The sequence below is a fragment of the Arachis hypogaea genome, chromosome 19 (assembly GCF_003086295.3).
Source record: "Arachis hypogaea cultivar Tifrunner chromosome 19, arahy.Tifrunner.gnm2.J5K5, whole genome shotgun sequence".
NCBI lineage: Eukaryota > Viridiplantae > Streptophyta > Magnoliopsida > Fabales > Fabaceae > Arachis > Arachis hypogaea.
In genome coordinates, this window is record NC_092054.1 from 142,696,135 (window position 1) to 142,709,242 (window position 13,108).

At 37.0% G+C, this 13,108-nt stretch overlaps 1 long non-coding RNA gene and 1 other non-coding gene across 2 annotated transcripts; one reads left to right on the top strand and one right to left on the bottom strand.

The window, feature by feature from the left end:
* Positions 1–6,983: 6,983 nt before the first annotated feature.
* LOC112780141 (uncharacterized) lies at positions 6,984–9,205 on the bottom strand. Its single transcript, XR_003191004.3, has 2 exons — positions 8,738–9,205; positions 6,984–8,634 (listed from the first exon to the last, which is right to left on the bottom strand). It is a non-coding gene; the product is annotated as an uncharacterized lncRNA (long non-coding RNA).
* A 1,000-nt stretch (positions 9,206–10,205) lies between these two features.
* Positions 10,206–10,277, top strand: TRNAD-GUC (transfer RNA aspartic acid (anticodon GUC)). The gene has a single exon. It is a non-coding gene; the product is annotated as a tRNA-Asp (tRNA).
* Positions 10,278–13,108: the final 2,831 nt, after the last annotated feature.

The window sequence follows — 13,108 nt, forward strand, 5'->3', positions numbered from 1 at the left end:
TGTGGAGGAAGGAGTTTTAATTCTATCTTCTGATCATGTTCAGGCTCTGGGTTGTCTGGAGCTGGTAACAGTGGTAAGGCACTGTCATTGTCCTCTGAGAATGTCCCCACACTTGGACCTTGTCCTGTGTGCTTCTCTTCAAATTCCTCCTGATGGACTTCAGCCACGGTTTCATCTATAATGTCACACTTGAGGATGGAGTGATCCTCTGGAGGATGCTTCATAACTCTATTCAGATTGAAGATCACTACTCGACCATCTATTTCAAAAGAGTATGTTATTGAGAAAGCATCTAATTTAAACCTTGAGGTCTTCAAGAATGGCCTTCCGAGTAGGATTGATGATGGCTTATCTGAGTCATTTTGGGGCATTTCCAGGATATAAAAATCATTGGGGAACGTGAGTCCCTTAATGCCTACTAGTACATCTTCAGCAACTCCAACCACTGTAATAATGCTTTTATCTGCTAACACAAAACGAGCTGCCGACCTTTTTAAGGGAGGGAGCCTCAAAATATCATATATAGACAAAGGCATTATACTCACACATGCTCCTAAATCACACATGCATTCAGAAATCATCACACCACCAATAGTACAATTAACTATACAAGGACCTGGGTCACTACACTTTTCAGGTAAACCTTCCATTAAAGCAGATATGGAACTTCCTAAAGGAATAGTTTCTAATTCATTAATTTTGTCTTTATGTATACATAAATCTTTTAGAAACTTTGCATATTTAGATACCTGTTGAATAACATAAAAAAGGGGAACAGTTACCTCAACCTTTTTGAATATCTCTACCATTTTGGGATCAGGTTCCAGCTGCTTCCTGGGCTTCCTTGCAAGTTGTGGAAATGGAATAGGAGTGGTGTTTTCTGCAGTGTCTACGTCTTTTAGTGCTTCCTCCTATGGTTGCACTTCTTCTTCTTCAACCACGTCCTGTATGTCCTCTTCTTCTTCAACATCTTCTATCTCCACTACCTCTTCAGCTGAGGCGTGTTCTGGTGGGTTTGGCTCCTCTTGATTCCTCTCCTGTAGTGTGGTTCCGGATCTCAGGGTGATGGCATTAATACCACCCTTGGGATTGGGTAATGGTTGAGAGGGAATCTCACTGGAGCTCAAAGGTTAATTATTGGAGTTATTCATTGAACCAATCTGTGAGACAAGAGCTTGCAAAGTAGCGTTCAGACCATTTAGAGTGGCATTAATGTTATTTTCCATGGTCTGTTGTCTCCGATCAATAGATTGTAGTAAGTCATCATTGGCAGATGAAGAAGGATGGGTAAATTGAGAGGTCTGCTGTTGGGTATTCTGTGGTCCTTGGGATTGCCTTAGGTGAAGTGCTCTGTAAGGCTAATTCTGATTCTGCTGCCTGTTGTTGTTGTTATTCCACCTCTGATTTCCCTGATTATCTCTGCCTCCTCTGTTGTTGTTGTTGTCCCTCCAATTCTAGTTAGAATTGTCTTGCCATCCGTGGTTGTAATTACCACCTTGATTGTACCCTTGGTTGGGGCGGTCATAGAAGTTATGAGTGGCTGCCACGGTGTTGTCTTCCTGCTGGAGCTGCGGACATTCGTCAGTATAATGGCTATAATCAGCGCAGATTCCGCAAACTCTCTGTGGGACTAACTGTTGGTTTTGCTGTGGTGGAGAAGGTTGAGCTTGCTGAACTTGTTGTTGATTCAATTGCATTTGCTTCAGCAAGTTGGTCATTTCACAGATACTCTGAGTTAAAGCAGTAGTCTCTCTGCTAGAGGATACTTCTGCCACGGCTTTTGCACGGCCTTGTTTCTGCCTGTGATTCCTAGTAGATTTAGCTAAGTCGCTGATCAATTGTCATGCCTCATCAGTGGTCTTGTACTTTTTCATAGACCCATTGCTAGCACTTTCCAATGTGGTCTTATCTTGGGGTCTCATTCCCTGTGTGACATAACCGAGTAACACTATCTTGTCAATCATATGGTAGGGGCAAGCTTTCAGAAGATTATTGAAGCGCTCCCAGTACTCATAGAGCGTCTCGGATTCATCCTGAACAATCATGGAAATATCTTTCCTCAGTTTATCAATAACTTCAGCTGGAAAGAACTTTTCCAAGAATTCTCTTCTCAGTGTATCCCAGTTGGACACAGTTGCTGCTAGTTGAGTGTAGTACCACTCTCTTGCTTTCCCCTCAAGAGAAAACGGGAAGGCTTTCAGCAAAATTGAAGTTGCATCTGCACCATCACGCTTAACAGTAGAATAGGCTGCCTAAAAATCTCTCAGGTGCTTGATAGGCTCTTGAGCAGGTAAGTCATGAAACTTGGGCATCAAATTGAGCAGTGCGGTCTTTATTTCAAAATCTGTAGCTACCGCTGGGTGATGCGCTTGAAATGGTTGCATTGTAAAATCAGGGGCTCCAGCCTCCTGGATAGTAACTCTCCTGGCTGCTGCCATGTTACCTGCGCGTGAAACAACCAAATCAGTAGAATGGGGGCTGGTTTCTTTCTCAAATGACGTTTCAGATCCGCCCTCAGAGAGGACTAACCGACGCCGAGCTTGCCTTATTCGTGAAATAGTTCTTTCAATCTCAGGATCAAATATTAGCAAGCTTGGATCAGGAAGCGAACGTGTCATCTAACAAAAGAAACAAGCAGCTCATAGTAGCAAAATAAAATAAAATGTAAATAAATAAAATCCAATTAATAACTTTAGCACTCTATTGCAACTCCCCGGCAACGGCGCCAAAAATTGATGCGAGCGGATATTGGCGAGTTAAGAATGATTATAAAATATGCGTTGCAAGTATAGTTTTCAACCAACCAGAAATGCGCTCATCAATTTAGAAGGGTGTCACAGAAATTAAAACTAAAATACTGGGAGTATGAATCCCAGGTCGTCTCCCAACGAGTTGCAGAAAAGTGTGCTATTTTATTAATCAGATGGTTTCAAAAAGATTTGAGTTGAATGGCAGAAAATTAAATTAGAGATTTTATATATAAATTTAAATAAAAACCTTGACTGGGAGTTGATTAGTTGGAAGCCCTATTCTTGTTGCAGTACTCTCAAGACTAATTGATAATTGGGGATTATTCTGTTTAGTTGTCCCTCACTAAGTAAGGAAAAGTCAAACGAGTTGGAATGCTGTTCTATCCACAAGTTCTAATCCGCTCTTGGGAGGATTGGTGTTAATGACTAGAGAGCAATCCAACAATAAACCCAATTACAATCTTTCTCTTGAGCATCCCAACTCAAGGGTTTCTTTCAATCAACTCCCCATCAAGTTAGGGAACTACTCGCTCATTGTCAATGTGAAATTCATAATATAAGAAAGGGAATTAAAGAAAGACATGATAAATAATGATCAAAGGATTAATTGAAAATAAAAAGTAATTCTTGTATTTAATAAATGCTAAAATAATCCAATGGTAAAATTAAGTAAATTAAGGAACATGGAAGAGTAAGAGACAAGTAAAGAGAACGAACTAGAATGTCGAAGTCTTGATGAGGCAATAACTCTTCTCAATATCCCAATGCAAAACAATGAACATAACAAATCCTAAAAACTATGAATGTGTAGAGAGAAAACCTAGAGGAGAGGAAAAACTAGATCTAAAAAAACTAAAACTATGCGGAATGAATGTTGTTGTCGGTTTCTGCATGTTCTCTGGCTCTAGTCTGCTTTTCTGGGCCGAAGACTGGGTCAAAATAAGGCCCGAAATCGCCCTCAGCAATTCTACAGATTATGCAGATCGCGTATGTCATGCGGATGCGTCATCCATGCGGCCGCGTCACTGCGATTTCCTCTTCTTCGCGCGGTCGCGTCATCCATGCGGCCGCGTCACTTCTCGCTGGTCATCTCCTCAATTCCTTGTGTTCCTTCCATTTTTGCAAGCCTCCTTTCCAATCTCCAACTCCTTCGTGCCCTATAAAGCCTGAAACACTTAACACACAGATCACGGCATCGAATGGAATAAAAGAGAAATAAAATACATAATTAAAAGTCTCTAGGAAGCAAGTTTTCAATCATGCAATAACTTTAGGAAGGAATTATAAATGCATGCTTATTTAATGAATAAGTGGGTAAAGATCATGATAAAATCACACAATTAAACACAATATAAACCATAAAATAGTGGTTTATCAATGACCCGGTGCAATTGCCGGTTAAGCTGTGTGAAATCCTAATTCGCGCACAAAGTTTTTGGCGCGGTTGTCGGGGATTGTTTGTGATTGACAACTACCAGTTGTCTTGTTGCTTAGATTAGGTATTTTTCTTAGGTTTGTTTATTTACTTTTTTTTATTTTTTATTTTAACTTTTATTTATTTTTGCTTTATTTTTTGAATTTTGCTTTATTTATTTTTCTTTAATTTCTGATTTTAAGTTTGGTGTCCCGTTAGTGTTTTTCCTTTCTTTTTAATTTCGAAATTTTTAGAGTTTTTTTCTTTTTAAGTTTTTGAAATTTTTAGGGTAGCTTTTTATTTTTTATTTTTTAAATTTTTAGATTAATTGCTTATTTTATTTTATTTTATTTTTATATAGGATATCCCACTGGGAGTTCTCTATACTCTGACATAGAGACTTCCACTTTTTCTGTGTTTCTTGTTTGTTTATGAGTAGGAATGGGGATAAAGAACCCCTTCTTGAGTTTGATCCTGAACCTGAGAAGACCTTTAGGCGGTGCTTACAACAAACCAAATCTTACAAAGCCAGAGAGAATTTCAAGGAAACTTTTGAGAAGGAAGCTAAAGAGCTCACCATGGACCCTAATGGAGAAAATACGAATGCTAATGAGCATGCAAGGAGGACTCTGAGCTCTTACACTGCCCCCACTCCTGACTTTTATGGGCGTAGTATTTCAGTACCTACTATTGGTGCTAATAATTTTGAGCTGAAGCCACAGTTGATCACTCTTGTGAAACAGAACTGCCAGTTTTATGGACTCCTGCAGGAAGACTCCAACTTATTCATCTCCAAATTCCTGTAGATCTGTGACACTGTAAAGACAAACGGAGTGAACCCTGATGTTTACAAGCTCGTGTTCTTCCCATTTTTTGTGAGGGATAGGGCAAAGCAGTGGCTTGACTCTCAGTCCAAGGAGAGCCTGGACACGTGAGACAAGGTGGTCAATGGATTTCTGACCAAATTTTTTCTACCTCAGAAGCTGACTAAGCTTAGGGTGGATGTCTAGACATTTAGACAGAGAGATGAAGAATCCTTCTATGAGGCCTGAGAGAGATTCAAGCTGATGATCAGGAAGTGTCCCCCTGACATGTTCCCAGAGTGGACAAGGCTGCAGATCTTTTATGATGGCCTCTATGAGATGGCCAAGATGTCGCTGGACAACTCTGCAGGTGGTTCCTTGCATATGAAGACAACACTCGAAGAGGCCAATGAGCTTATAGAGATGGTTGCTAACAACCAATATCTATACACGTTTGAGAGGAACCCTGTGAATACTGGGACTACTCAGAAGAAATGAGTCTTGGAGGTGGATACACTGGACGCCATCTTGGCTCAGAACAAGATCTTCTCTTGGCAAATTAGCATGATTTCTCAGCACTTGACAAGGATAAAAGTCTCGGCAGTCAATACTCAAGATGCATCTTATGACATGACTGGGAGCTACAACCAAGGGGACGCTTATGGATATGCTTAAACCACCACTGAGCAAGTAAATTACATGGGAAATTTCTCTAGAAATCCCAATAATGACCTATATTCGAATTCATTCAATCAAAGATGGAGGAATCACCATAACTTTGGGTCGAGAGAGCAACCTCAGAAGCCCCAACAAAGATTCAACAACAATCGGGTTGGAACCAATCAGAATAGGTTCAACACACGTCAGTTCCAACCCTCTCAGCAACACTAAGGACCCTCTCAGAGCCAAGACAATTCTAACCTAACCACAATAGTCTCTGAGCTTTCCAAGACCACCCACAGCTTTATGCAAGAGACAAGAGCTTCAATTTAGAACTTGGAAGTACAAGTTAGTCAGTTGGGCAAGAGGATACCTGAGAGACCTTCCAACAATCTTCCAAGCAACACAGAGGCAAATCCAAGGGAAGAGCGCAAGGCCCTCAAAATGGACAAGAAGGGCGATCCTAAAGAGATGCATGCTGCTAAGGATTTGAAGGAGAAAAAGGCTCAAGGAGAAGCTGGAAAAGCATTGATACACGCCCCATTAGTGGCACAAGAGCCTGAAGTACAACACCCTCAGGGACTGCAAGAGGAGACCAAGGATGAGCAACTCACTCAATTCTTGGAAATCTTTAAAAAGTTGTAAATCAATATTCCTTTTGCTGAGGTGTTGGAGAAGATGCCTCCCTATATGGCCTGTTTGAAAAGCGTACTATTTGAGAAAAAGGCCTTGAAAGGAGATGAAACTGCGATGTTGACCAAAGACTTTGTGATAGTTGATATGGGAGAGGATACAGACGACTCCACCATCTTAGGAAGACCATTCCTAACTACTGGGAGAGCCCTGATCGATTTGGAGAGAAGAGAGTTGGTCCTAAGATGCATGAGGACTATTTGTTGTTCAAGATTTTTAAACCTCAACCACTCTCTGACAAAGGAGGTACTTCCATGTAGAGCTCAGTGCTTAAGCCTTCCCACCTGGTGGAAAGCCATACAATTCGTGTCGGACATTCACCACCCACCAAAGATGGAGAATGCCACAAAAAGAAAGTACCCAAAGGCTGGAGGAACAATAAGATTCCTACAGAGGACTTCTCACCTGGAATGAGAGTAGTCTTCACAAGAAGTCCAGTCATAACACATACTGTGAACAGAATCCTGTCTTTGGAGCATGTTGAGCTGATTCATAAGAGTACAGGAAAGAAGTTCACTATGAGGGGTTGTGATGCGTGAGCATCTTATACCCTTTTCATAGTATTTTCTAGTTGTTTTTAGTTAGATTTTATTTAATTTTACTTGACTTTAGTGCAAAAATTCCTTTTGGAAGCTACTTTGAGTTATTTTGGTATTTTTATGATTTCAGGTGAAATTTAGAGCAATTTGCAGAATTTGGAGCTAAAAAGAAGAAAGCTTGCAGCACCCCCTGGGCGCTAAACGGCCAACTGGCGTTTAGCGCTAGCAAAGGACCTCAGCATGCACGAGTTTTACTCCCCCTAGGGCGTTTCACGCCCAATCTGGCGTTTCTTGCCAGCAGCCAGTCCGAATCACACTTAGTTAGGCCTCTCAAGTGGATTTAGCACTTTTTAGTTTTATTTTATTTTTTAATTACAAACAATATCTTTTAGGTTTAGAATTTATTATTTTATTTTATTTTTTCGTATCAAATTAGGTTAGTATAAAAGGGAAGAGATTAACCCTAATTAAGGGTTCGAACATTATCTTTTCTCTCCCGTACGTTTTCAGAACCCTGTTTCTCTGTACGTCATGAGCAATTAAAACTCTTGGTTAAGATTAGGAGTTCTATTTATTTCTATGGATTAGAACTATTATTCTTCTATTTTTATTTATGTTTGATTCAATTCTAAGGATTGTTTTCGTTCTTAAACTTATGAACTGGGTGGAACGAGAGTATGACCTTTTTCTACATGAGTTTTTTGTGATTCTCGAGAGAGTTATCTCGCTTGAACTACAGCTTGAAAACAAATTCCTCTAAAATCGCTAATTGCATGAACTAATTTGGATATGTGACATATAATCCTGTTAGTCTTGGGCAATTATGGTTTTTGTGGTGCTAAACTAGTTTTCTGAACTTCACCATCTAATCAGAATTAAGTGACCACGAGAGTGGCGGTTAATGGAGGTTAGAGGAGGCTAAATCACTAAGAGATTAGGGTTTAGACATTTATGGTTTGCCATAGAATAGATCATTCATTGTTAAAATAGTTGGTAAGAAACTTTAATTCGAAAAGATAAACATCTCTGAAGCCTTAACTGTTTTCTCATACTGTTTTCACATCAAACTTTTAATTGCTTTTCTTTAATTACTTATTTATTATTTTATGCGATTTTAACTCACCAAACCCTTTTCTGATTCGCCTAACTAAGTCCAACTTGATAACCATTGCTTGCTTAGTCCAACAATCCTCGTGGGATCGACCCTCACTCACCTGAGGTATTACTTGGATGACCCGGTGCACTCGCCGGTTAAGCTGTGGGCATTCTTAGTCCCGCACCAGCTAGCTAAGCAAGGTTGGAGGCTTTTAACTATAGCTAACTCTATGATACACAAGGTGTATCGAAGCAAATATTTTCCATCAACAAACTTTCTTAAAGCTGGGATTGGCAACAACCTTTCTTGGGGATGGAGAAGTGTATTAGAAGGCCGGAAAATTTTTGAAAAAGAAATCCTATGGAAAGTAGGCAGATGTATTTCAATCAGCATTAAGGAGGACTCATGGGTGAAGGAGTGTATGGCTATAACACCTATCAATAATTCTACTCTAGAGCGCAACCCAATATAGGTCTCTAACCTCATGTTACCAAACAGAACTTGGAATCAAGCACTGATCATAGAAGTATACAACTCTTAAATAGCCACAGCAATTCTTAATACACCAATTCAAGAAGAGGATGAGATTACTTGGATGAAAGAGAAGAAGGAATCGTATATAGTAGCCTCTGGGTACCGAGTAGCATTTCAATTATTCCAGCCACCAGTTGAATTTTTGCTAGAATAATGCAGGAACAAACAGCTATAGAAATCAATTTGGAATCTCAGAACACAACCGAAAATAAAAAATTTTCTATGAAAAGTATTGCATGAAGGATTACCTGTGAAGCAGATGCTAAATTCCAGAATTCTCACTATCTCTCCAATCTGCCATTGCTGTGATAAAGAAGTTGAATCCACCTTCTATTGTCTATGGTCGTGCCCGGATACGCAAGAAGCATGGCAAGCAGCCCAGCTCCCAGCCCTACCGCAGAACGACGATCCATGGAAATGGTGGCTTCGATTAATGGATGATCTTTGCAGAAATAGAAACGGTCATAAGAAGACAGAGCTGGCAGCGACCGTGACTTGGCACTTTTGGTGAGCTCGCAACGAGCACATCTTCGAAGGAAGAAGGAAGCCTCCTCCCTGGTTGCTGAAGAAGCGCGAGCTGCAGTGAATGAACTCCATGAACTTTCCCGTTTTTTAGGTTGTCTTTAGATATTTTAGTTGGATCTTTACAATTCCACTTCCTTGGTGTAGTCCAAATTTGGACCGATTATTTCTTTGGAAATAAAATTAACTATCTTGAAAAAAAAAGAACTATAATCTTTTTGTTAAAAAAAAAAGTTTATGGATTATATGGTTATAGTACATGACATTTTAGAATACATTTAATAATTTTGGTTTTTTAAGTATATTGTTTTGAATTCTAATTCATAAAATGAACTTTTTAAATAGGTTCGTGGGTTTGTCGGACTTTAAATAGATAGGGACCGAATCTGAAAAAAAGCCTATGAAAAGTAACAGGCTTAAGTTTGGCCATCTATTTACCACATGGACTAAGCTCGTCAAAGCTAAAGTTCCGCTCGGCTCGACCTTTTCTACCCTTAGTAGCAAGTATTAGTGTATTAGCCAATCAAAATTTACAAACTTTATTTCCAAACTCTTTTGGTTTTTCACGGTGTTCTATAGTTCAGCAGACTAAAAATTAATTTGTTATAAATTGGAGTTCTATTTAAGAGTTTATCGTTGTCCAATAAATTACTACTTGTATAAGATAGCCGTAGAACAATAAACCCTGCTGCAGATTTATTTAAACTACAATGTGAAACAATGAAAACTAGAAAACACTAATTTTCTTTTTGTCATATACACACAGCCCCACTCACTCGCACACTAATTTCAACTACAAGCTAACTCGTGTTAGGTATCGAACCCTCTTGGCTATTTAAGAGGCCAATACATCAGGCACTCTTACACATGCCTCAGCCAGTGAGTTTTTTGGTCATGTCAGCCTTTAAGATGAAAAAGTCATATCAAAGCCTTTTTGTAAATATCCTACATACAACATATCTGTAACAAGAAAACCTTGGTGCTCTTTTTGGACATGGTTTGGGCAGGACAAACCCAAGCAAACCAAAACCCAGCTGCATTCAACCTGGTGCCTTTTTAATCCAAAATTTGTGTGTCCAAGTGGGCTTCTACTCGACAAGAAAAGTGCGCTCCTAACGCTTCTGTGTCATCGAGTTTGCTCTCGCATGAGAACATAATATGATAATTTATAGGATAACCAACTTTATCAACAAAGTCGTTGTAGTATAGTGGTAAGTATTTCCGCCTGTCACGCGGACGACCCGGGTTCGATCCCCGGCAACGGCGTTTTACCTTTTTGGGGTAATGTGTGACAGTGACTTATATGGAAAGAGGGATATAGAGCGTTGATCTTGATGTGGCCCTGAAATCAGGAATAGGCTTTGAACTTTGAGATAATTTTGGACTCAGATACATAATGAGGATAGAATAGAATAGGATGCTATTTTCTGACACCAAAAGCTGCATTCTTATTCAATGCAAAAGCTGATGGATGATGCTGCAGCAGCAACGCTAAGCTCTGAGGTGTTGCTTATTAAACTAGTTAATGTGGCAAAGTTATTATGAACACACAAAAATTGTGCTGCATCTTACTCACTCTGCTTCACCAACTCTATCTCAGTATATATCTTCTCTTTTTTATCTTTTTCATTATATTTAAATATATATGTTGTCAATTAGTGAACATAACTCAAGTAGTGAATTATGATATTTTATTGCATGGACTTGATTGATTGTGGGGTGTTTTCTTTTTCTCCTTGATTTGAAAGAAGGAAAATTGATGTTCTATATATCAAACTCTATCCTCAAGAAAAGCCATTGATGATGAGATGGATAGCCATGCGTGAGAGTATAATCTTTTTGTCAATTAATGAAATTAATTATCTTTGATTAGATAGAAGCCAGTTTATATACATAGCATTTCCTATATATAGTAGCTAGAATGTGATGGAGATGTAAGGGGAATCTTTCAACCACACGTGTAGAACCTACTTTATGATGTGAGATATTCTGATTTCACTGATTTTAGGTTTTGAATGGTGACATTAACATAACATTATCTTAGAATTGCACGCACATTCCTTGATGCTGCTGCTTCCACTTTTATTTTATCATTTTTATTTATTTCATTTCATTGTGTCATATATGGACAATCAAATTTTGATTTATTCAGCTTGAAGATAAGATCTAGCTCCGGATCTGTACAAGTTTTGGATTATAAAGTTTCATGATTATCATTGAAGAATGAATACAATTTACAGTATTCCTAAGTGTTCATATATATTATTATATATGAATTAAAATCAACAAATAAAATTATTAAAATATCAGTATTTCAGAAACATTTGATATTTTTTTATTATATATACACTTAATATGTTTCCTAATAGTCAAATCACTATAAACTGGAATTAATTAGATTACATAATTATATTATTTACATATATAATTTTCTATTAAGGCAATAATTGTTCTTAAATGAATTTAACTTACTAATGCAATATATTATTACTTCATTGAATATCATGCAAAACCTTGTTTTTGCTAGCAATGGATATAGTCGTATATGCTGAGAGATTGTTATGTTGGTTAATTACTTAATGAATAATTAACGCTTGATTAGTCCATTTTTTAAAGCTGTACGTACAATTAGTAGTAGTACTTAACTATATATATATAGTAATCTACTAATAAGGTATAATTAATGTTGCTCAGAACATAAGTCATGAGGTATTTGCCATGTAAACAGTAAATATATACATTATTCCCATTATAGCATACATATAGCATTATTCTTTTAACACTAAAATCCTTTAACAGAGATGGTGGCTATTTGAACATCTCAAAAGCCTCTCTAATACTATGCGTATATGTGCATGTGACATTGTGACCGGTGAGTTTGTTCCTTCAGAAACAAGCATAAATTTGAGGAATTGAGATTATGGGGTTGTGGATCAAGTATATATATTAATTAACAACTATATTAGGTGATCATGTTGATTATATTGCAGGCAATGGGAGTGTTGTGAATCACGAGAACTTCACGTGCGATTCTGACTTCCTTGTTTAGTACAACAGACCCAAATTAATCTTATTTTAATTATTTATGTAACCATGCGCTAAGATATATATAATAAGAAAAAGTATTAGAGATACATTGGTGTAAATTTAAATAAACTTCCCCTTTCTAAATTGGACCACTTTGATCACAGTGTATTTCAGACATTAATGTTACCTTCTCTATCTCCAATGTTAAAGGCTCACACGGTAATTTGTCCAAACTTTAAACTAACAAAAGAACTAGTGCTAATAACTATATAGCTCTATTCATCATCAAATCAATATATGAATACTGGTTTATGAATGTTAATAATTCTATGTTACCATGGTCATCACTTAGCTTATATTATTTCTTTAAATTAAATTCAATAGTTGAAGTTGGGATAGATTGGTTAGTGATTGATGTTTATTTTAGACTTTTAACCAATAAAGGGAAGACCTTACACTATACTCTCTCTAGTCTCTAGTATTGAAATAAAGAAAGGAAATTTCTATAGCATGCATTATATTGTAAAGAATCTTAGATATTTTTGCAAGTTTCTACGGCAGGATCATGTAGAATTTCTTGTCAAGTGTTGAACGAGATTTCTTCAAAAATTAGGATAAAGGAGAATTTTGTGTCATTTGATAACATTGATAAAAGAAATATTAACACTATTTATTCTAAAATTTGAAAGACTAAATTAAAACTTCACACAAAATATTGTAACAGAAATACAGAATCTTAGGTAGTAGTATGTATTTTTAAACAAAAATAAATTCGAAATATATATATATAATATATATATATATATATATATATATATATATATATATATATATATATATATATAATTTGATTTAGTTCATCATTTATAATAACAATATTCTCTTAATCAAATTTTTTCTGTTAAATATTTTTTTCATCTTATATTATTTATTTACAAGGTTTAAATTTATTGATTATAAAAATTCAAAAGTACTATACGTACATAAAAAAATTCGTCATCAAATCAGTTATTATGTATTTATTTATTAATATATATTATTTAAATTATTTTTAATATATATTTTATATT